This window comes from Giraffa tippelskirchi, chromosome 13 (genome assembly GCF_054371585.1).
Source record: "Giraffa tippelskirchi isolate mGirTip1 chromosome 13, T2T-mGirTip1v1.2.pri, whole genome shotgun sequence".
NCBI classification, from domain to species: Eukaryota; Metazoa; Chordata; class Mammalia; order Artiodactyla; family Giraffidae; genus Giraffa; species Giraffa tippelskirchi.
Genome location: NC_137287.1, coordinates 42036379 through 42062137, shown reverse-complemented (window position 1 = coordinate 42062137; position 25759 = coordinate 42036379). Strand labels below are relative to the sequence as shown.

The 25759-nt window shown below is 42.6% G+C and overlaps 1 long non-coding RNA gene across 1 annotated transcript; it reads right to left on the bottom strand.

Annotated features, from left to right (window-relative positions):
* Positions 1-48: 48 nt before the first annotated feature.
* LOC145532781 (uncharacterized) lies at positions 49-25759 on the bottom strand. The gene is made up of 5 exons (XR_014073530.1): positions 25542-25759; positions 24442-24624; positions 21193-21264; positions 18781-18889; positions 49-2237 (listed from the first exon to the last, which is right to left on the bottom strand). It is a non-coding gene; the product is annotated as an uncharacterized LOC145532781 (long non-coding RNA).

The following is a 25759-nucleotide window of genomic DNA, read 5'->3' as shown; positions in this document are numbered from 1 at the left end:
CAGGGTCAACATACTGTTTGTCGAGCACCTACTAGGCACTGAGGCTGGTTTTTTTTTTTTAAATAAATTTATTTATTTTAGTTGGGGGCTAATTACTTTACAATATTGTAGCAGTTTTTGCCATACATTGACATGAATCAGCCATGGGTTTACATGTGTTCCCCATCCTGAACCCCCCTCCCACCTCCCTCCCCATCCCATCCCTCTGGGTCATTCCATTGCCCCAGCCCTGAGCATTTGTCTCATGCATTGAACCTGGAATGGTGTTCTGTTTCACATATGATGATATACATGTTTCAATGCTATTCTCCCAGAACATCCCACCCTTACCTTCTCCCTCAGAGTCCATAAGACTGTTCTATGCATCTGTGTCTCTTATTCTGTCTCGCATATAAGGTTATCGTTACCATCTTTCAAATTCCATATATATGCATTAGTATACTGTATTGGTGTTTTTCTTTCTGGCTTACTTCACTCTGTATAATGGGCTCCAGTTTCATCCATCTCAATAGAACCGATTCAAATGTATTTTTTTAATGGCTGAGTAATATTCCATTGTGTATATGTACCACAGCTTCCTTATGAGGCTGTTTAAAACACAGAGAATTCATCAGTCAACAAAACAGAAATCACTTTTCTCAAGGAGTTCCTATTCTAATTAGGGGAAACAGAAAATGAACACAATATATAAGTTGTATAATGTCATATGGCTTCCCAGGTGGCATAGCGGTAAGGAATCCACCTGCCAATGCAGAAGATACAAGAGACGTGGGTTTGATCCTTCGGTTGGGAACAGCCCCTGGAGAAGAAAAGGGCAAGCTACTCCAGTATTCTTGCCTGGGAAATCCCATGCACAGAAAAGCCTGGTGAGCTACAGTCCATGGGGTCACCAAGAATTGAACATGACTGACCACACACGCATGGCATGGCATGGCATGGCATGGCATAATATCATACGGGAAAAAGAAGTTGGAAGTGCTGGGGGGTATAAATTGCAATGGCTTTTTGTTATATTTAAGGGTTTTTTTTTAATGTGGATCATTTGAAAGTTCGTATTGGATTGATGTGTTATTAATACAGTATTGCTTCTGTTTTCTATGTTCTGGCTTTCTGGTGGCAGGGCATGTGGGATCTTAGCCCCCCAGTCAGGGATCGAACCCGCACTCCCCTGCATTTAAAGGTGCAAGTCTCAAACACTGGACCCACTGGACCCACTGGACCACCAGGGAAGTCCCTGCAGTTTTAAATAGAGTGGTCAGGGTAAGGGGGGCAAGATAGGGGAGGGTTTCTTAGGGAAACACTTCTTATTTTCTGCTTTTCTAAACACACAAGTTGGAGCCTGCCCTTTTCCTTGCAGGCTTCACAGCGTTGACTCTCTCTAGGAACCTGGCTGGGATCTACCAGGCTCTGGAGTCATTTGCTTTTACCTACAGCAGCGCTGTGACGCTTTGCTCCTTGGCCCCAAGTGCCTGTCTGCCTCCACAGCTCTCCAACTCCAGCCAGGCCAGGCCCCAGCCCTCCTCTCTGGCTGTTCCAATGTCTCCTGCTCCAAGCAAACCCCAGCCCACCCCGCCCAGGCCCCAAGAGCACAAGTGCAGGCCTGCATAGGCAGAAAACACCATTACTGGACAACAGATTGATTACATGGGAACAGCGTCTTTGTCGCCAATGTCAGAGTCCATCATTAAGCATAATGAAAATCAGTGTATATCCAAACACATGAGCTTGTATAAGCTCATCAGTGAGAGAGGAAAAGGAAGGAGGGAAGGGAGGGAGGGGGAGAGAGAGGGAGAGAAAGGGAGGAACAGAAGGAAGGAAGGAAAAGAGGGAGGGAGTGGGAAAGAGAGAGAAAGCAAGAGACAGGGAAGGAGGGAAAGAGGAAGAGAGGGTGGGAGAAAGAGAGTATAATGGAAGGAAGGAGGGAGGAAGGGAGAGAGAGGAAGAGAAAGACAAGGAGGGAGGGAGGGGGGAGGAAGGAAGAGAGGGATGGAGAAAGAGAGAAAGAAAGAAGGAAGAAAAGGAAAAAAGGAGGACAGGGAAAGAAAAGGAGAAAAGAGGAAAATGTTACCAGTGTTTCTCCATTTGGCAATGAGACATCATCCAACCTGACACAGTCCAGAAACACATCGGGGACACAGTCATGTTTATTCAAGGTCTTTCTCACCCTCATGGCTTTCGTTCTTCCAGGAAACAGCTCGTCTATGTGGCTGAAATCCTACAGGCTTTCAAAACGCAGGCTTCCAAGAGAAGAAAAAGACAGAAATGTGCTGTTTGCATATACTCCCAGAAACATTTATATTCATCCTAAGCCAGTTTGTTTTTCTAAGCTCAGCAGGGCAGGAAGTCTTCAGTGCTAACACATCAGCAGAGCTGCCAGATTTGCCTTTTGGATGCTCCTGCCTTCCAGAATTCTTAAACAAGCAAGGCGATAGGAAGATGGTGATTTACAGTCAGGATGACTTTGCTCCCTGTGTAGAAAATGGCATCACTCAAATTCCCATAAACTATCCAAAAATACTGGGGGTTTAGCATCAAATGGTAAAGAACTTCTTGAAAACCCAAATTGATGCTTTTATAAAATTAAGATGCTAACATTAATCCCTACAATTCAATGGTTAACAAAGCTATACTGGAAGCGTAAATCAGAAGAAATTGTAACAAACAGATTATCTTCTGTTTTTTTTTTTTAAAGGAGAAAGGCAAACTACAGTGCTTGTTCCAAGCAGGACATTGGGTATGACATAGGTTTGGGGACTTAAGTTGGCATATTTTTAAGGTATAATTTTAATCTTTTAATGATGCATGGAATGACAGCAAATTTCTTTTGCAGGCGTAAAAACACAACCCCATCGTTCCACATTTGTTTGACATGAAAATGTCACTGAGGTTTAAATCCTGAATAGGATTTAGGATTAGTTTTACAAACAGTACCAGACACATGGAAAGTCACACTCATAAGCCAAACTTGGAGATGCTGGACACCTGTTAAAAGTGGTGATGGATATTCACATTTAGAAAGGGGTCCAGATTTGTGGTGGGGAATCCAGGGGTCCAGCCCACCTCCCCATAAGCTCCATGGGCCCTGCCATGTTCTTTCATGTCTCTAGTTCTTGTTGTTTTGTTCTCGTTGTTTGTTGTTTAGTCACTAAGTCAAGTCCAACTCTTTTCAACCCCATGGACTGTAGTCCACCAGGCTCCTCTGTGCATGCCATTTCCCAGGCATGAATACTGGAGTGGGTTGCCATTTCCTTCTCCAGGGGGTCTTCCCAACCCAGGGATCAAACCCCACATCTCCTGCACTGCAGGTGAATTCTTTACTGCTGAGCCACCAGGGAAGACTGGTAGTATAATTGCAATTAGTCAATTAATCACTTAATTTGTAAGAAGCTGTACCGCTGAATGCCACGATGATTCATGTTGTCACAAAGTTCCCAAAACGATGGATATGTGTATATGTATGGCTGATTCACTTTGCCATACAGCAGAAATTAATGCAACATTGTAAATCAACTCTACTCCAATTTAAAAATTAATTGTAAAAAAGAAGTATGAAATCCATTGATGACTGGAAATTTCTCAGTGTAACTTTCCATCTTAATCTAACTTGCACAATATCTGTTACAATCCTTCTCTATATCAAATGACTTCTTAAACTTCTTCTAACAAACATGAATTTTCTTTGACAAAAAAAAAAAAGTTCCCAAAACAAGTTTTTGATGTCAGCAGTAATACAAGAATGTACTGAGTATCACCTCAATGGGAGTGTGGAGCTAGTCATCAGAGACTGAACAGGAGACAGTCCATATTCTCAGGGAGCTCACTGCCTAGGGTTGGGAGTAGACTGAGAAGAGATCAGCAAGTAGATCATTCAAAGTTAGGTGATGAGAGTCATCCAAGAGAGGGAGGGACAGGATGCTGCAGGGTCATATGAGAGGGACATGCCCGAGGCAGTGGAGGGAATGGACGTAATGAACAGCAGAGCAAGCTGGATGAAGAGTGTGTGCGCCTGGAGTGAGAGAGGAGAGGAGAGAAGTCAGAGAGGCAGACTTAGGCTGGATCGCGATGTGGGTCTGGTGAGGCCGGGCAAAAAGTCAGTGTTTATTCCTAGGAAGCATCCAAGGGATATTATGTAGAAAAGTGAAACTATTCTTATGGAGAATGAATTGGAGGGGAGTGAGACACAAGGCAGGCTCCTGTAATACTCCAGGAGGGAGAAGACAAGAATGATAGGATACAGAGAAGAATATGAACCATAACAAATTACTGTATCTCGCAACTTGGGGGGACACATGGGCACCTGTGGCTGATTCATGTCAATGTACGGCAAAAACCACCACAGTACTGTAATTATCCTCCAATTAAAATAAATTAATTAATTAAAAAAAAGAAAACAATTATGCCAGTATATCTGAAATACTGGTATATTCGAAATTTTAAAGCTTTAGAAAAAAATTCTAAATTAGCAAACTGACTGAAATAAAACCAAACAAACAGAAAGAGACTCCCCTGGTGGTCCAGTGGTTAAGACTCTGCACTTCCACCACAGGGGATGTGGGTTCGATTCCTGTTTAGGGAACTATGATCATATATGCAGTGCAGCTAAAAATAAATAAATAAAACAGAAAAACCTCAATGGTCCTTTAACTATTACAAAAACAGGATCAGTATTTAATATTCTTCCCATGAAGAAAACAAAAGATCCAAATGGTTTTAAGGTGAGCTCTACAAAACATTCAAAGTATAAAGAATTCCAATCTTAAAAAAAACAAACAACTCTTTCAAAGAACAGAAAACAAGGAACACCCAATAACTCATTTTTATGAGATTATACACTTGATAACAAAACCAAACAAGAAAAAAACTAAATCTACGATCATATAAAAAGAGACCATCAACAGCATGATGCATCAATAAATTTTGGTCTATATCCTGGGACACAACGGGACAGTGAAAATGAATGATCTCAGTTCCACATATCAAGAGAAATGGCATTTTAAACCGTAACAATGAGCAGAATAGACACAGTATGATTTCATTCATATAAAACTCAGAAAAGGCTAACCTCCCGTAGTATTGGTGATAGGCACTCAAGTGGCTAAAATAAAATTCACCTTTTCTTGCAGTGATGTCTGAGCAGAGAAGAGGATGCAGAAAGGAAGGCACACACAAGAGGCTGCAGGGGGATTGACAGCACCCATTCCATAAGCACCATGGTGGGTGCACAGGTGTTCGTTACGCTATCATGGCTGCCATCTCATGTATGGCTGTGCAAGCTGGGTATTACACTCAGTATATGGCCATCTCCCTTTGAGCACCGTGTTATATAAGCAGACGACACCACCCTTATGGCAGAAAGCGAAGAGGAACTAAAAAGCCTCTTGATGAAAGTGAAAGAGGAGAGTGAGTTGGCTTAAAGCTCAACATTCAGAAAACTAAGATCATGGCATCTGGTCCCATCACTTCATGGGAAATAGACGGGGAAACCGTGGAAACAGTGTCAGACTTTATTTTGGGGGGCTCCAAAATCACTGCAGATGGTGACTGCAGCCATGAAATTAAAAGATGCTTACTCCTTGGAAGGAAAGTTATGACCAACCTAGACAGCATATTGAAAAGCAGAGACAGTACTTTGCCAACAAAGGTCCATGTAGTCAAGGCTATGGTTTTTCGAGTAGTCATGTATGGATGTGAGAGTTGGACGGTGAAGAAAGCTGAGTGCCGAAGAATTGATGCTTTTGAACTGTGGTGTTGGAGAAGACTCTTGAGAGCCCCTTGGACAGCAAGAAGATCCAGCCAGTCCATCCTAAAGGAGATTAGTCCTGGGTATTCATTGGAAGGACTGTTGAGGCTGAAACTCCAAGACTTTGGCCACCTCATGCGAAGAGTTGACTCACTGGAAAAGACCCTAATGCTGGGAAGGATTGGGGGCAGGAGGAGAAGGGGACGACAGAGGATGAGATGGCTGGATGGCATCGCCGACTCGATGGACATGGGTTTGGGTAGACTCCGGGAGCTGGTGATGGACAGGGAGCCCCAGCGTGCTGCAATTTCGTGGGTTCGCAAAGAGTCGGACACGACTGAGCGACTGAACTGAACTATACAAGGAACACTGTCCATGTATGCAAAATAATCATCAAAATAAAATGTCATGAAAATTAAAACATATATGCAAAATAATTATAATCAAATAATTTATGATAAACTAATAGTAATATGATAAGAAAATAAGCTTTAAGTTAAACCGGTAGGTATACGAATGTTTGTATTTAACACGAGATGAACATAGCCTTTTATTTGTTTTTATTTTATAAACATACTGTTTTATATCTGTGGGAAAGTGGTAGATTCATCAGTAAGTTCTTTGGGACAATAGGTAAATTAGGAGGAAAAGGGGCAAACTCAGATTCCTTCTTCAATCAATGCATCAAAATCAATTTCATATGGATAAAAAATGTAAATGTTAATATGTATGTGTGTGTGTGTGTGTGTGTGTGTGTGTGTGTGCCTGAATGTGTGTGTATATACACACTCAATATATTCCAGAAAGTGGTGGAATTTTGCAAGATCAAGAACTGTGAAAAAAGAAGTCTGATATCTGCCTGATTGTCAACCCATTGTAAGTTACTTTATCTTTCATCTGAAAGTTTTGAACATATTATAATATAATTACAAGATAATTATAAATGTTACAGTTATAATATTTCTAATTTAAAGTATTTGTAGTGACAGAGAACAACTAGACTTAATCACGGTGATCACTTTGAAATGTTTAGAAATATTGAAATATTATGTTGTACACTAGGAACTCATGTGGTGCCATAGGTCAACTGTACTTGGAAAACTAAGAAACAAACAAACTCAAAGAAAAAGAGGTCAGATTTATGGTCACCAGAGGCAGAGGGTGGGATGTGGGAGCATTGGATGGAGACAGTTAAAACTTCCAGCTATAAGATAAATTACTAGGGGTGTAATATACAAGATGTTAAATACAAGTAACACTGCTGTACATTATACATGAAAGTTGAGAGTAAATCCTAAACGTTCTCATCACAAGGAAAAAATTTTTTTCTATTTCTTTAATGTTGTATCTATAGGAGATGATGGATGTTCACTAAACCTATTGTGATCATCATTTTATGATATATTGGGTTGACCAAAAAGTTCATTTGAGGTCTTCCATTACATCTTACAGGAAAACCCGAATAAGCTTTTTGGCCAACCCAACAGGTAAGTCAAATCTTTATGCCGTACACCTTAAATGTATACAGCATGGTATGTTAATTATGGGACTTCCCAGATGACTCAAGTGGTAAAGAATCCGCGTGCCAATGCAGGAGACGCTGGAGATGAGGGTTGGATCCCTGGGTTGGAAAGATCCCTTGGAGAAGGAAATGGCAACCTACCCCAGTATTCTTGCCTGGGAAATCCCATGGACAGAGGAGCCTGGTGGCCTACGGTCCATAGGGTCACAGAGAGTTGGACGTGACTGAGCTTGAGTGCATACACACATATACACACACACACACACACACGTTAATTATGTATCAATAAAATGGGAAGCAAACAAAATTTAATCATCCAAAAAGAAACAAAAAATTTTAAGAATTCTAGGGGATTCTCTGGTGGCATAATGGTTAGGACTCTGCACTTTCATGGCTGAGGACCCGGGTTCGATCCTTGGCAGGGGAACTAAGATCCCAGAAGCCACGAAGCATGGCCAAAAAAAAGAAAATGAAAAAAGTCTAACACTTGGCTTCCTAAAACATTTCTACTAACTGTGTTCTTTTCCTGTGTGTGAGCCATACTTTCCTGTTTCTTTGTGTGTCAAATTTTTATTGAAAACTGGACATTTTAAATAATATAAGGTGGCAATTTTTAATCATCACCCTTAGAAGTCATAAATTTTACCAGAATATGTGTATGTTTTTCTTTGTGTCTTTTTACATCAGTCCTGACGGTCCAGGGAGTCCTTTCAGACTCAAGTCTTTTCTTCTTTCCCTTCTCTTTATTCAAGGAAACATTCTACCAATAGTAGTTTCACTGTAGCCTCTTTTCCATCCATGGCCTTTTCTCCTTCTGCTGCCTCCATGGTTTGAATACCAGGCCTCCAAAATCTGTTCTCCAAGTCCCTCAGCTTTTCCCTCGTGATTTACACTCTGTGGTTTTCCACTGTCGTAGATGGTATTTCCTCCACTTGGACATTTTTCAACTCATCCCCTGGATTTTTTACTTTGAAAATCTCATTTGTTTTTCGTTGGGGAAAACCATTTGGGGCTGTAGTGGAATCTCCTTACATACTCTTAGTTTGTGGTTTTCCAGTTTCTTTCTGTTTCCTCCAGAGCAGTTCTATTTCTACACAAGAGGAAAACTCCATGTAAGAGTTCTGTAACAGAGATGGCTGTTCTCAGTGGGCTGCTTGTTATTCCTCTTTCTGGCTGCTGAGTCCCCTTCGATGCTGCAGCTTTTAAACTCTTTTGTGTGCTCAAATATGGTAGAACAAAGTGGCTACCATGCCACCATGCCAGGGAGGAGGCACAGTCAATGTCCCTGAGGGACCGCAGAGACCCAGCTGGCCAGGTAGCAGTCTCCTATCAAGACATCCACAGAAAAGCTCTCTTGGGACTTGCCTTCCAGTCCAGTGGTTAGGACCTCACCCTCCAACGCAGGAGGTGCAGGCTCAATCCCTGGTCTGGGAGCTAAGTGTCATACGCCTTACAGTCAAAACACCAAACATAAAACAGAAGCAATATGGCAGCAAATTCAATAAAGAGTTTTTCAATGGTCCACATTAAAAAAAAAAAAACCTTCAAAAGAAGAAAAGAGAGAGAGAGAGACAACTTCTCTGCCTCAAAGCCCTACTCTCTTCCCAGAGGGGAAAAGCTCAGAGCCACCATTAAGCCTGCGTTAGGACCAGCCTGCCTGACAGCCCCAGAAACTACCCATGGCCAGAGGGGCAGCTGGCATCAGACGACTGCAAGATTACATGATCCTGAATTACTCTGATATAGCAACCATACGGAATGAAATATATTTATATGCATATCAGATCTTGATGTGGGGAAAATCTTCAGAAGTACAACATCAAAGGCAGAAACCATACAAATATTTATACAGCTAATATTAAATTTGAAAACTGAAAAATCAAACATGAAAATACTTGAAACACACGTAACAAACGATTATTAATGCCAACATGTAACAATAGCCCTTAAAAACAACTAAGACGGTGAGGAACAGGTTAATTTTAAAAATGGGCAAAAGATATGAATAGGAAACTCACAAAAGAAGAAAGGCCAACAACCAAAAAAGGTATGATATCAGTAGCAATAAGAAAGAAAGTTAAAACACTTACCAGGCTGGCAAAGATTTTAAAGAATATACTACTCATGGCCAGCAAGGATCAGGTTTGAAACACATTTGAGCAAGTTGGACTTTCAAATGTTTAAATGCAAATGAAGAACAAACCGAAATCTTAACTTTCTAAGTGTACACAAAAATTGCTACACTCCAAATAACATCTCAGAACACATTCATGTTTAAAAGCTTAGACAGCTAAAACCATAATATGGTTATGAAGTACTCTTGGTCTTAGCACATTCATTCACTCATTCATTCTGTATTTTTGAGCACCTGCTTCATGCCAGGTCATAGCACTAAGGATGACAGTGGTAAAGGAGACAGATGTAGTTCTATCCTCAAGGAATTTAAATTCTAAAGAAACTATTATGAGAGCATTTCAGACAAATTTTGCTAATTTTAAAACACACTAATGATATGGTCACTTAACCTCCCAATCTAAAAACTAATATTGAGGGACATGTTGAAACATTACTCAAAACACATTTAAATCATAAGTAGCTTATCAGTACTGTAAAGGGAAGAAAGACAGAGCCTCATTTACTCCAGCCTTTGTAAAGATTCAACTCCAGGGACTTCCCTGGTGGTCCAGTAGCTAAGACGCTGCGCTTCCAATGCAGGGGGCCTGGGTTCAATCCCTGGTCAGGGAACTAGAGCCCACATGCCGCAACAAAAGATCCCGAGTGCCACAACTAAGACCTGGCACGGCCAAGAAAATAAACAAAAATAAAGATTCAAAAAATAACAGAACTTCCCTGGTGCATGCTAAACCACTCCGGTCATGTCTGACTCTTTGCTATGGATTATATCCCACCAAGCTCCTCTGTCCAAGGGATTCTCCAGGCAAGAATACTGGAGTGGGTTGCCATGCCGTCCTCCAGGGGATCTTCCCGACCCGAGGCTTGAGCTCGTGTCTCCTGCATTGCCAGGCAGTTTCTTTACCACTAGCGCCACCTGGGAAGCCCTCTCTGGTGTTCCAGTGGTAAAGAATCTACCTGCCAGTAGAGGGGACACAGGTTCGATTCCTGGTTCAGGGAGATTCCACAAGCCACTGGGCGGCGGAGCGGAGGTCTCGAGCCCATGAGCTGCCAAGCAGAGAAGCCACCACAATCAGATGCCCACTCACCACAGCAAAGAGCAGCCCCAGCTCACCACAATAGAGCAGCCTGTGTGCAGCAGCAAGGACCTAGTGCAGCCAAAGATAATAAATAAATGAATAAATAAATAATTTTTAAAAATAAATTTTAAAAGGATAATAATTCACTGTGACTACATCTAATATTTACATTTAGTTGAGGGCTGACCATTACCACGAATCTGTTGGTCCCCTCCCACAACAGGTCAATGCCCATGGTAAAGAACTGACCGATGTCCTTGGTTGTGTTTAGGAATAACTGAAATGCGAACGGATCACAAACCCTCCTTAGGAGGAACGCAGCCTATATCCTTGTTTGCAAAGCAGTTCTGTTCTGATGAAAAGTCTCTTTAAGCGTTCAAAATGAAAGATGGTGTAGCGGCTCAAAGGCTTGCCTGCATCTACTCGGGGATTTGTCACAGGTTGTAAAAGAGAGGCATTTGCTACTTGGCGTAGTGCAGAAACCCAGGCTGAGGAGATGAGGCCAGACCAGGAGGAAGGCAGAGGGAGGATGAGCTAGCTGCCAGAAAGAAGCTAGAAAGGGCCCATCATGGGTTTCTCCTCATCCACGGGGAAGTTGCTCCCATGGGGAGATGGTTTCATATTCCTAGAACTTTGCCGCCCTCAGTTAGGAGACAAGAGAAGGCAGAAACAGCCACAGTATTGAATGGCTTATTATGTGTCAGGCATGTATTACATGCTTGACAGTTTATCTAAATTAATCTCACATCAACCCTGCAAGGCAGTTCATATCACCACCACTTCTTTAAATAAGGGGCTATATTGAAGTTCTTTTGATTGGTTTTTTTTTTTTTTTTTTTTTTTGGCTGCACTGGGTCTTAGTTGTAGCATGCAGGATCTAGTTCCCTGACCAAGGATTAAACCCAAGTCCATGGAGACATAACCACTGGATCACGAGCAAAGTCTCAAAATTGAGGTTCTTGAGGTAGAGAGAGCTGTCGAGTATCACAGTTAGTGAGTGGTGAAGCCTGTTGGAAACTCATTCATTTCTTCTTCACAGAGCCATATAGGATGTAAAATAACCTCCTTGGGTAAAAAAATATATGAGGTTAAACATCTAAAAGAAAATATAAGAAGATATCTGTGGGGTATCAAGGTAAGAAGGGATTTCTTTAAAAAGACATACAAGGCCAACTATAAATGATAAGATGAATAAACAGCTATTCATTCATTCAACAAATACTTTTGAACACCTACCAGAGACTGCCTGAGGCACTTGGGATCCACCATTGAAAAAAAAGACCAAAATCTCTACTAACAGAGGATTAGGATCCAGCATATATAAACGATGTCTACTAGTAAATGAGAAGAAGACAAAAAGAAACTCATGGGCAAAAGGTATGACAAGCAGTTAACAGAAGTAGAAAACCACATGCCAGTAAACATGAAAAAAAAATGGGTCTTTACCTAGCCATCAGGAAAATACAAATTATAAACATCAAAGAGATACATTTAACAAATATGAAACTGGCAACAATGAAAAAGCTGGAAAATACTGAGTATCATTGGAGACGATAGGAGACGATATGCTACAAGAAGGACTCCTAGATTTTTGGTTGGACTATAAATTGGTACCATGACCTCAGATAATTATTTGTGCAGGAATAGCTAGTAATTTGAAGATGGTGTATTATTTCTCTCAGCAATTTCTTCCCTAGGCACAGACCCTAAAGAAGTTAACATATAAAAGAACATGTAATAAAACTGTCCATAAAAACAAAATGAGAAACACTTTAATTAGATGTGCGACAGGAGGGTAAAAAATTATGTGTTCTGATGTCTTCGTACAATGGACTCAGCAGCAAAAATGAATGAAAGCTACACTTAACAACATGGATGAATCTCACTAACATAACGTTGAGCAAAAAAAATATGGAGTTGCAGACTATTCACAGTATAATTTCATTTACACAAAGTTTTAAAAGTAGAAAACCACAGGACAGGAACTTCCCTGGTGATCCAGTGGCTAAAATTCTGCACTCCCAATGCAGAGGGCCGAAGTTTGACCCCTGCTCAGGGAACTAGGTCCTACATGCTGCAACTAAGAGTTCACGTGTCACAACTAAAGATCTCACACGCTGCAACTGAAAGATTCAACATGCCACGACAAAGATGGAAGATCGAGCCTCAGCTGAGACCTCGCACAGCCAAATAAATAAATATTTAAAAAATAAATATAAATAAAACAACACTACATGTTTTGTTTAGGAATATGCAGTAAAAGTATAAAGAAAAATAAGGGAATGTTGAACTCTAAATTCAGAGTAGTTATTACATCCGGGGATAAAAGAGGAAAATGTACCTCCTTCTTTGTACTGATAGTGTTTCATTGCTTAAGCTGGGAGGATGTACATGAATAGGTACTGTGTTACTATTTGTGTGTGTGTGTTCAGTAGGGTCTGACTCTTTGTGACCCGTGGACTGGAACCCGCCAGGTCCCTCTGTCCATGGCATTCTCCAGGCAAGAATACTGGAGTAGGGTGCCATTTCCTACTCCAGCAGATCTTCCCGACCCAGGGATCGAACCCAGGTCTCTCACATCTCCTGCATTGGCAGGTGGATTCTTTACTATTAGCACCACCTGGGAAGCCCTATATTACTATTTAATCTGATCTAACTCTTAATGATTACATAATAATAAATTTAGCAAGCTAAGTATAAATCTATAAAAACAGACCTTGCTTATGAGAAATAAGCAAGGACTCCTCAAATATAAATTAATGCTGTTCTCTGAAAGTTGTATACAGCTAATCTTTGCTTTGGGTATCAAATCTACCAGGAAACCCTGACTTAGAGAATCAGCACAAAACGTGCAGCCAGGGACATAAAGTACCCAAAACAGTGAAGGAGACGTCTTAACAGCTTTTCCTAAAAGCACGATGAGAAAACAAAGACACAAAGTCAGATTAATGGTGTCAGGTTGTCAAAGGCTACCTTGGAGATAACTCAAGGCAAAGGCTGTAAAGTACAAGAGGCCCAGGTTTTTAAAACACGGGCCAAGTGTGGGAAAGGCCCAGAATGGTCTTGGGATGGGTCACTCCTGAACTTTGAGACTGAGGGTATGGGAAAAGCAGAGGGTTCATTGCTAGAAGGATTTGGGGCATGCCTGGATCAGAGAGCCAGCAAGGCTACAACAGGAACCACCCTGTGTTTCTCATGCTATCTCATGCTATTTACTGGGTTGGCCAAAAAGTTCGTTTGGGTTTGTCCATCACGTCCTATGGAAAAAGCCAAATGACCATTTCGTCAACCCGATACTGGTCTCCCCAACTCAGTATGAACTTCTTCCAAGGCAGAGAGGAGGTCGTCAAACGAGTTCTCACATGTCCAGGGATCTGTGCTACACTGGGAGGGGCCCAAAGGTAAAGCACACAAAGACCTCAAGGAGGGAGAGAGCAGGGTCAAAGGTGAAGTCCAACGGAGGAGAAAGACATGGAGAGAAGGAGCACAAAGTCAGACACAATGAGGGGGGAGATGAATGGCGGTGAGAGGACTGGGAAAGACTTGGCCAACATCTTGCATCTTGACAGAGATAGGACTAGGAACAGAGGGGCAAGTGGAGAAAGGCTTGAGAGGAGGGGAGAATAAGCAGAGGAAAGCAAGAGGCAACAACAGTTGTATATGACTACGGCATGGATACACAACCAAACACACCACCATTGCAAGGAAACAGGAAGCCACATACAAGGGCAGAGTAAGAACTCAGTGATGCCTATCTCAGTCATCAACAGAAATTCTGACCAAGTGACGTTAGCCCTCTGCAGCCACAGGTCCCACATCTGCAGACAGAAAACATTCAGGAAGGGATTTCCCTGGTAGTTCAGTGGTTAACACTCCGCCTTCCAATGCAGCGGGTGCGGGTTCAATTCCTAGTCAGAGAACTAGTATCCCGCACACTGCAGGTTGCAGCCAAAAATTTCAAAAAGCAAATAAGCAAACACAACATTACAAATCAACTGTCTTCAAATTTAAAATGTTTTTAAAAAAGAAAAGAAAATATTTAGGAAAAAAATTTCCCAGAAGTTCTGAAACAAAACTTGAATTTGGCACAGGCACACACCATCAACTACTTCCACAGCATTTACATTGTATTGATCGCTATTTGCAGAGCATTTACATTGTATTAAGCAGTATAAGTAATCTAGAGATGATTTAAAGTCTACAGAGGATGTGCTGAAGTTACATGCACATACTTGAGCATCCTCGGATTTTGGTATCTGCAGGAGGTTCTGGAACCAATTTCCCTACAGACAGCAAGCGATGATGCACCTACTTCCTTTCACTCTCCCCAGTAATGCTAGTTACATTTTGACTCCAAGGAATGACCTGTTGTATTGAGCCAATACCTTAACCTGAATTTGTGGCCAAAATTCAAATATTTCCAAGTGAATTCTCGTAAACTTCTATACCTCTGATAAAGACTGTGCAAGCTTAGGAAGCCTGCCTGGGATGTCTTCCTCAATCAGTATTATAATAAAGGCAGTTTGGTCCAGCTGACATTGGGTTGGGTAATGACTCAGTGAGAAATGTGCTTGGGAAGCAAATCAGAAGAGATTCACATTTCTTTACAAGGTATAAACAACACATTTTTGTAACCAGAGAAATAAACAGAGCTCACTTCTCAGAAAGCAAACATTTGTAGGAAAGTCACTAGATGACATCTGCTCTCTGACGGAAAATTTATGGAAAACAGCATGATCCAGGCCAAGCCAAGGGAAAGACCCATTAGTATTATTTAGACTACATCACTAGTACACTTCCTTGTACAATAAACAATCACCTACCCTTTCACCTATGAATCTCTCCACCCTTTAACACCGATGTTCTCCAACTAGACACTAAATGCTTCCTTCTTCCAATAGTTAGTGATCTATTCAGTGCTCAGTGCCAACAGCAAGGATGAACATTACTGGTAGGCTCCTTTGGCCAACTGAACATATATTAGGAAAGAAGGGTGAAAAAGGATGGGAGAGAAGAAAGAATGAGAAAAGAAGTAAAATTCGTAAAGGAAGAAGTGCCTAAGACTATGACAGGTAGAGTCGAGTCCCTCTACTCAGCTGCTAGCCACTTGCATTGATGCTATACACTGAGAAAGACATCAAGTGAATTAGAGAAGAGAGTTTACCTTAGCTCTGACTCTCACTGGTTCTGAACCTTGGTTAGGTCTGTTTTGGGATCCATGACCTCTGAGGCGCTCTTTATCCTGTCCTTGAGTTTTCAAACACCACTGGTCTACCACATACCATGCCACAGTAGATACAGAGAAGCCTGCTACAAGGAGTCCAGCCACAAAGCGACACAGTCAAGATGTCAGCACTCATGTACCTATGGTAACCAAGTCCCCCTACCCAGAAACTGTCCCAGATGACCATAGGAAAACAGAACACAGGAATATCAATAGTTGCGAATAACTATTGTGAAATAATGTCAACCATATGATAAAAATTTTAAGGATTTTTAAATACAGTATTTATTTCTTGATTTGTCTGCATCAGGTCTCAGTTGTGGCATGTGCGATCTTGGTTGCATCATGCAGATCTTTGGTTGTGGCACACACACTCTCCAGTTGTGGTGTGTCGGTCGGCTCAGCAGTTGTGGCATGCAATCTTAGTTGCTCTATGGCATGTGAGATCTTAGTTCCCCGACCAGTGATCAAACCCACATCCTCTGCATTGCAAGGTGGATTTTTAACCCCTGGATCACCAGGGAAGTCCCTTAACGGTTTTTTTGTTTTTTTGGTGTTAGGTCAAGTACAGGCAGGATCCAATAAAGAAAAAGTCACCAAGGGCAGACTTTTAAATCTTCATTCTTAAGAAAGTGGTACAGCTGGAGACCATGACAAAGCACAGGGAAACCTCTAAGAACTTCACTTGAAGTTGCTCTCTTACCAAGGACCAACAGCAGTCAAAGGTGGTTGGGCGAGGAGCCACATTAAAATGAGTAGGCAGACAGAGCTATGACCCCAGCTTCCACAATTAGTCCTCTAGGACGCTAGATGAATCAAGTTGCAATTTAAAAAAAAAACTGATCAAAAATGATATTTTTAAGACTCTTTTGATGTTGACCATTTTTAAAGTCTTTATTGAATTTGTTACAATATTGTTTCTGTTTTGTTTTGCTGCTGCAAGGCATGTGGCATCTTAGCTCCTCGACCAACACCCCCTGCATTGGAAGGTGAAGTCTTCTCCATTGGAACCACTGGACCACCAGGCAAGTCCCAAGAATTATATTTGAAATATTTAATGATTGTTAAAGCACAGGTACCAACCAATCAAACAGATGGCAGCCATAATTACTGATTGGCCAGGTAGGTAGGTATGGCTGGGAGGTACTATCCCAGATCCACTCCTGACCATCTTAAAGACAGATTTCTAGGGTATACAAACAAACCATCAAGGAGCCTGTGGTAGCCATTACTGCTGTTCACTACATATTTCCAGTTCTCCTCTTGGGTCCATGGTACGAGCGCATGACCCCAACCCTTTGAAGTTAGCCACGGCCACGTCACTTGCTTTGGCTAACAAAGCAACAAACACTTAACAAAATGTGAGTGGTATGTGTCACTTCTACCCAGAACATTTAGAGAACCAGCACTCAACTTGTCACGTTTCCTATTCTTCACAGAAATGGCAATCAGCAATGCTTTAGATGGCAACAGCACTGAGAAGAAACGTCATCGATATACAAATGAGTGAGAAAAAGCCCTCTGCGTATTATGCTGCTGAGATTTTTTTGAAGGTTACTGCAGCATGATCTAGCCTATCCTGACTGATGCCAGGAAAACTCTGCCCACTAGTTTTGGGAATAATCAAAAGGTGATGGGGCCATTGCAAACACCCATTCAAGGACATGGGAACAGATTAAAACCAACGTGGAAACTCTAAGCACCTGCGGCATTAAACAACAGTAACAGAACATGCAAGAGGTAATATTTTGGAAACAAAGTTTTACTCTAGGAATCTAAACTTTAGGTAGCATTTGCTGTGAATACTTAAGAAAACAAAAGTGATCTTGGACTTTGAGAAACAAGATATAAAAGATGAGTTGATAAGACAGCAGCTTTAAATAAAAGGGAAGCCAGCATTAAAAAAAAAAAAAAAAAAGGAAACAATCTTGATTCATTAAAAGGAGTAAAGAAGGGAAATTACAAAAAATAAACTGGATGTAGTTTTTTAGCATACTAAGATAAGGGATCAATAAAAATGAAAAAGAGCAAGGGAAACTATTTAATCTAAACAACAGAGAGAAAATACTTGGAAGAGAAAATTAACAGAGCATCAAGGACCTATCGTATAATAACAAAAGATATAAAATTTAAGTTATCAGAGTATAAAAAGGAAAAAAAGAAATAGTATAGGGTTAAAAAACATATTTGAAGAAATAATGGCTGAAATTCTCCCAATTCAGGGAAAACCATAAAACGAAAGATTCAAGAACCTGAATCCTTAAAAAGAATAACATCAAGGAAACACACACACAAAATACCATAATCAAACATCTGAAATCTAAGGACAAATAAACACTGCCTATAGGGGAACAGCAATTCAAATGGATAGTGGATTTCTCATCTGAAACCAAAGAGGCCAGAAAGAAGTAGTAGATATTTCAAGTGCTGAAATTAAAAAAAAAAAAAAAAAAGAAACAAAAACCATTTGGTCCAGAACTCTATGCCCAGCACAAATACCCTTCAGGAATAAAGGGGAAATCCAGACATTCTCAGAGGAAGGAAGACTAAGATTTGTCACCAGAAGACCTACCTTTAAAGAAATGATAAAAGAAGTACTCTAAAAAGAAGGCAGGGCTTCTTTGGTGGTGCAGTGGATAAGAGGCCGCCTGCCAATGGAGGGAACACCGGTTCGATCCCTGGTCCAGGAACATCCTGTATTGGTGACGTATCTCCTCTTTTCCTCTAGCGCCACCTGGGGAGCCCCTGGCGCAGGGCAATCCCAGGAACTAAGATTTTGCTCCCAGAATCTGCTTCAGCTGGAACAGAGCCAGGGCTGTGACCTCCCAGCGCAGGGCACACAGGGAGGTCTGGCCTCTGCACCAGCCTCCGGACAGGGGAGGGACCCTGCTCCATTCCGTTATTAGCTATTCCTTCTGTCCTGCCTTCTTCCAAAGGGGGTGGAGGCAGAAAATCAAGGTCACCCACATTCCCCGCAAGCCTCAGTCCCCCTGAGCGTGCTCACTACGGGCAGACGCGTGAGCAGACGCATCTCAGCAGCAGGAAGTTCCCCGACCTCTGTGGCCTCCCTCAGTCCCCTGACCTTGTCTCCAGCTGGATCCTGAGTTCTTGGTAACGCTCCTTCAGCTGCTCCAACATGATCTCTGTTTCTATACTCACTGGGGCGGAATCACCCACGAACGTGACGGTGCCTGAAAATAAGAGGACATGTCCATTGATGTTCTGCCCAGGACACCACAGGATCCGATCCAAACTCCAAGCCGACCCTGGGGGAAGCACAGCCTTCCGTGGGTCCTTTCTGCAAGAAGAGGGCGGCGCTGGTGCTGAGAGGCCACGGGGGCAAACCTCTTGATTCTGCTGTTTACAATTGATACAGCAGAGCCCTTTATCAGCTCATAACTGCTGAGTGCATATCTGTTGCAGGAACAAATGAAGGACTTGGGAACCTGAGTGCAGGACCTTCCATTTCCCTGATATTTACTGCAGACCTCTTGCACATCAGTTCCCCGTTCATTAGTATCTATCCTTAAACACAGTCACTGCAAAGTGTTCCTACTGTTCTGTGTACTCCACACACCCTAACAACACGCTACTTGCCGGGAGCCAGCTCACGAGATCCCACCCATGACAGGGTCATGAGGAGAAGGAGTGATCGAGCAAGGCTTCTCAGGCCTGAGGGATTCTCGGAAGGCTGCCTCAGCGCTCACCTTAAAGATGATATCTGTCTGTCTGATGTTTGCTACAATAAACCCCTTCCTAGTTTCTGTGACTTAGACAAAAGGCCTTTTCCTGATTCTCTTCTAAAATAGATCAATCTGAAACCTCAATCGACAAGGCCCCTGAAAAACGGTTAGCACCCTGATAAAATTATCTAGGATATACAGTATACTAATCCAAATTCCTCTTGCTAGCATATTAGTTTGTTTGATAAATATACCTGTGCTTTTGGAGCTAATGTGCATGACTGCTCCTTAACAATAAACAGCATTGAGAGCCTAAACACACAAAAGCCCCAATAGGTACAGAACTCGTCGTAGGAAAAAAGGATTAGAAAATGTAAGAAATATTACTTTATAAAACTGTCACCTCGTCTATATTTACTATGTTTTTACTCTTAACGTATTTAGCCTATATAATGAAAACGTAATAGTTAGAGACTTACATAAATAGAAGTTTAGCCTTAATACAAATAATAAGACAATTGTTAATTCAGCTGGTGATTTTGCTAAGAACTGACCTTTGTGCTACATTGTTTCAGCTTGCTGTACCATGACTTTATGGGACCACATTCTTTTCTGTTAGGCTCAAGGCACAAGATAGATTACACAAAAACAGGTTTTACCTTGAAACTCTGAGTTTATAAATTCTCTCTTTGTCATAATCTGCTGTGCCTGTATTCTTTAAAAAATGTAACTCTGGTACTTTCTGTGCCTGATACAAAAGTGTTCTGGCTGATCAACCCTTATCAATAAAGGAGTCACAAGATGTTAGCAGGCCTCCAGGCCAGAAGATGATGTAAACAACTTTAAACTTTTTATAACTAAGAAACACAAACAGTGTCCTGGTTCCGATCAGGGTCAAAAACTGCTGACCCATTGATCTGATTTGGCATGACTCTACACTTTACATTTGTTTCTCTGTACAAACTAAAAATATAAAAGCTGCCTTGAAAGCAATAAAGTCAGAAGACACTTGGAAACACCGAGACTCGCTGTGTCTTCTCATTCGCATCGCCGACGCCGTCCACCCTGAGGGAACCCTGGACCAGCTGGAGCAGGACTCCAGCAGCTACTGATTTCTATGCCCAACTAACTGATGAAAACACTACCTAACCAGGCCAGGGACGAAATCTCAAGTTGCAGACAGACTTCTCTCCAGGAGGAGCTCTCAAGAACTCCTTTCTCCTCCAGCAGTCAGTAGTCTTGTGTCTTATTCTTCATCCAATCGCTGGTCCTCGGAAGTCAGTCATTGAGCTCAAATTCTCCTCTGTGCCAACTCCCACGCTTGGCTCTAAACAGTCTGCAACTCCAGAACCCTCTAGCCTACCAAGCTGTAGTGTTCCGCAGCATGAGTTCCCAGCCAACTTCACGCAAGCTTTCGGAAGTCACTGCTACTCCTGCTAAATCTGCAAACTGCCTGTTCTCCCTTTAAACCCACTAAGGCCTCACCTGATGAAAACAAGCAGCGGAAACAACACACTTCACCCGTTAGGTCTGTTACTTGCTCCTGTGTCATCTCTTTTGGATCCACCCTAATTCCTTTCAAGTCATACCAGTCAAACAAGAAGTATTTATCGAACATCTACCATGTGCCAAGCACTATTTGGTCCCTACAGACATAATAATCATTAACACAAATCCTTCTACTTCTGCATAACTAGGGTATGATCAGACTCACAGAGAATGTAAACACACAAATCATATCTAAAAACTAATGTGAAGATGATCTGACATCAATATCACATTTCTTAAACTGTTTTAAACTGTCAACTTACCAACTTACACATCAGGTAGGTTTGCTCGGGTAAAGCTTTCATCTCCTCCAGAACTTGCCTCAGTCCAACCTCCTGGAACATATAAAATTACGCTCATTAGTTCCCCCACCAAGTTTGTAGCAATACTCTATGCTTATGTACCTTATGAAACACCAATAGTCCTTCCACACCTACTGAGATGGCTACAATGACAAGTGTTGGAGAGGATGGGGAGAAACTGGCACCCTCGGCCAGCGCAGGCGGGAATGTGAGACGGTGCGGCCCTAGAGAGCACAGCCTTGAGGGGCCACAACAGGTCACATTTCTAATTTCCATATTATCCGGAAATCCCTCTTCTAGGTATACACTCAAGAGAATTGAAAACCTATCTTCAGACAAAGTACGTCTCTTCAGTGGACTATTCCTCAGTCAAAAAAAGGTGCCAATAGACACGACAACGTGAACTTTGAAAACACTGCTTAGGGGAATAAGCCAGACGCAAAAGGACAAATACTGTATGATGCCACTTGTCTGAAATGTCTAGAAAAGGCAAACGCATGGAAACAAAGTAGATTAGCGCCTACGAGGCTGAGGGGGTAGAAGAGTGGGCAGTTACTGCTTAAAAGCTATAGAGCTTATTTGGGGTTATGAAAAAGCTTTGGAAATAGGGGTGATGGTTGCACAACAATGCGAATATAATTAATGCCACTGAAGTGGACACAGAAGAATGGTTAGAAATGGCAACATTTAAGTTTTGCATCGTTTACCACAATTAAAAAAATAAAAAGGAATGAATTACTAACAAAATACACAATCAACACAGTCATTAAAGATAATCTTAAAGACATTGTACTGAGAAGTCAGACAGAAAGGAGTACACACTGTATGCTTCTAACTGGCCCTGTAGAGAAAACTTTGCAATTGCTGGCATGCTGACTCCAGAAACACAATAAAAAAGACAAACATAATCTGGAGGGGAAAGAAAATCCTTGGCTGCCTAAGGCTGCAGATGGGAGGTAGCCAGGGCCACAAAAGAGAAAGGGGAATCCTTGGCATAGCAGAAATCTTGGTTGGGTTGCTGGTTACAAGGATTGTATACAGTTGTCAAAACTCTATTAAAATGTGTATCGTGTTGTACATAAATTACACCTCAACAAAACTAATGACAAAAAAGCAACAGTCTACAGAAGGAATAACACATGACAAAAGCATGTAAATTACTTATTATTTATTGGAAAAGGATCTTAAAAGGTTACTATCAAAAAAAAAAAAAAACAACCAACCTATACACTGATAGGATAGAAAACAGAAAGGTCACAGGAGTTTTTCTGCTATCTACGTTGGCAAATTTCTAAAAAAATTTCCCTTGGAAGGATAAAAACATTTGAAGTATAAAATTCATAAATGCTACACAATGTCTGTCAACAAGCACCCCCTACACGTGAAACACTGTAAATAAACTATATTTCAACTAAAATTTTTACCAAAAAAAAAAAAAACCCAATAATGCTATACCAATGACAACCAAAAAAAAAAAAACCCTCAAAACAAAACGATAAGCAACCCATCTACTGTGAGAGCCAAAACAAATGCATTAGCAAACAAAATGCTTTAGCACTCCAGGTATAACTACAAAATTACACTATTTACTGCTGCTTGGATGTAAGAAATGATTTCTAATGAAAAATGAAAGCATGACTTCTACCTACTCTTTCATCAACTGGTTAAAAAGATACCATGGGAAAGTCTGATTGACTAGAATCCACTTAAATATTCCTTTTATCACAAACATTATTTTAAGGGACAGCTGAAACTCTTGCACGATTAGGAGATCAGCAGGTATACAAAAGACAAGTATGAAATAAACTTGTAAAGATACAACCGAGTTTTCAGATTTCAATTTTTATTTATTTTTTTCAGACTTTAATTTTAAAAATTCACACTGGGAATTGTGCCATTTTGTGCTCCCACCTCCAGCTGTAAGCCCCTGGGAACTCGAGATAGTTTTCCTAAAGACTCAAACGATTATCAGTTCTGCAGATACAAAGCGCATCATTCCAATTTGCCAAACTCAGCACCTAACCATGCGGGATTCTGGAATGAAAAAGGCAGAGTCCCTGCTCTAAACCAGCTACCACATGCCAGGGAGGAATGATTCTCGAAAACATGTGTGGGTCCAGGGTGAGAGGGGTCAATCAGATCAAGACCAATTCTTAGTCTAACCCAGCTCAGCTGTCCCAGTGGCCAGCCCCCAAAGCAGCCACGACTGTAAGAAAAGGTGCAGCGACGCCCTCTAAGACCCAGAAAAGCCAGTGATTTTACACTTCGAAGTTCACCCCTGATTCCCCCCCTCCACCCTGCGGCTTCCCAAAGTGGGAAACCAACACTTCAATTCTGAGCGAAACAGACAGCTGGACTCACAGCCTGAAAAGCCAGCACCTGTGGGCAGTGTCTGCGCCTTTGGGCTCCTTTCTTCCCCTGTGACCTGGTCTTCCCACCCTAGTGGGGACATATTGGAAAGCCTCCACCCCTCTCAAATATCTGGCTTCAAACTCAGCATTCAAAAACTGAGATCATGGTATCCGGTCCCATTGCTTCATGGCAAATAGATGGGGAAAAAAGGAAAACAGTGGCAGACTTTCTTTCCTTGGGCTCCTAAATAATTGCGGATGGCGACTGCAGCCATGAAATTTAAAGACCCTGGCTCCTTGGAAGAAAAGCTATGACAAGCCTAGAGAGCGTTTTAAAAAGCCGAGATACCACTCTGCAGACAAAAGTCCCCATAGTCAGTCAAAGCTATGGTTTTTCCAGTAGTCATGTGGGGACATGAGAGTTGGACCGTAAAGAAGGCTGAGCACCGAAGAATTGATGCTTTTGAACTGTAGTGTTAGAGAAGACTCTTGAGAGTCCTTTGGACAGCAAGGAAATCAACCCTGAGTATTCCTTGGAAGCACCGATGCTGATGCTGAAGCTCCAATACTTTGGCCACCTGATGTAAAGACCTGACTCACTGGAAAAGACCCCGATGCTGGGAAAGATTGAGGATATGACGAAGGAGAAGGGGACTACAGAGGGTGAGATAGTTGGATGACATCACTGACCCAACGGACATGAATTTGAGCAACCTCAGGGAGACAGGGAAGGACGGGGAAGCCTGGCGTCGTGCCTCAGTACATGCGGGCCTGAAGACTGGGGCATGACGTAGGGACCGAACAACAACCACCCCTCTGAGTTCTAGTCTCCAGTGAACCTCCCACTGTGGTCTCCTACCTTTTTAGATAAGGTAACTGCCTGAAGTTCCAAGAAGAACAGAGTGGAACTGAAGAAAACTGTTCAAGCTGAGGCTCCGCTTCCAAGAGCTGCAAGTTCAGACAAGCCCTTTAACTTCATCCGTAATTCCAGTGGCTCAGCTTCCCCATCTGCTAAATGGCCAAAGTGTCCGACTAAGTGCTCCTGAATGTTCAAAACAAAACTCACCTTACCCAAAGGCTCTTCCTGCTGACCCCCAGATGTTTACTCTGCTACCTGAGAGAAGCCTCCAGAGACGCGGTCCCTCCCCTCCCCCGCTACTCCTCTCACCTCCACCCCTGTCCTTGTACCTACAAGTCCTGTCGTCTCAAGACACGGTGTTCAGTGACCCCCGACTGGGCTGTTGACCACATCCATCTCTCCTGCTGTCTATTATAACCCACTCAGAACTAGTCTTTCTTCTATCCGATCCATTCCCCAAAGTGCTGCGTGCTGGTTTAGTCCCTAAATCGTGTCCGACTCTTGCAATCCCATGGACTGTACACTGCCAGGCTCCTCTGTCCATGGGATTCTCCAGGCAGGAATACTGGAGTGGGTTGCCATTTCCTTCTCCAGAGGATCTTCCCAACCCAAGAATCGAACCCGGGTCTCCTGCATTGCAGGCAGATTCTTTACCGACTGAGCTATGAGGAAAGCCCCTTAATTAGTGAAGTGAAAGTCGCTCAATCTGACGGTTTGCAAAGTCTTACTCTTTGCGACAGTCCATATCAGAATAGTGAAGTGGGTAACCTTTCTCTTCTCCAGGGGATCGGGATCTTCCCAATTCAGGGATTGAACCCAGGTCTCTCCCATTGCAGGCAGATTCTTTACCGGATGAGCCACAAGCGCTGCGACAGCTATCTAAACACAGAGTAATCCCACGCGCCTCTGAAATGCCTTGGGACTGAAGAGCGAGCCTCCCGCCCCGGAGCCCCCTTGCTGCCCGCCCTTTCCCGGCGGGGAGGGGCGGGTGTTCGCCTGGCCGGCTCCCGGGTGGGGCTACACTCACCGCAGCCCTCAGGGCGCGGCCCTAACGGGTCTACCGGGCTACCCCGTCCCCACTTCCCCGGTGTAACTCATACCTGATCTCCAGCAGCCCGTCTCCCGGTCTCTCGGCGCGTCACCGGAGCGAGACGCCCTCCGCGCAGCCCGCGCGCACAGCGGCTTCGAGGACGTGGGGCGGCGGGGGGCGCTCAGGAAGTGGCGGCGACCCCCGCGCGCGCGGGAAGCCACCGAAACCGACCTGCCCACAGCCACGGAGTGGAACCACGGGCACACACGCCATCCCGCTTGCGGTTGT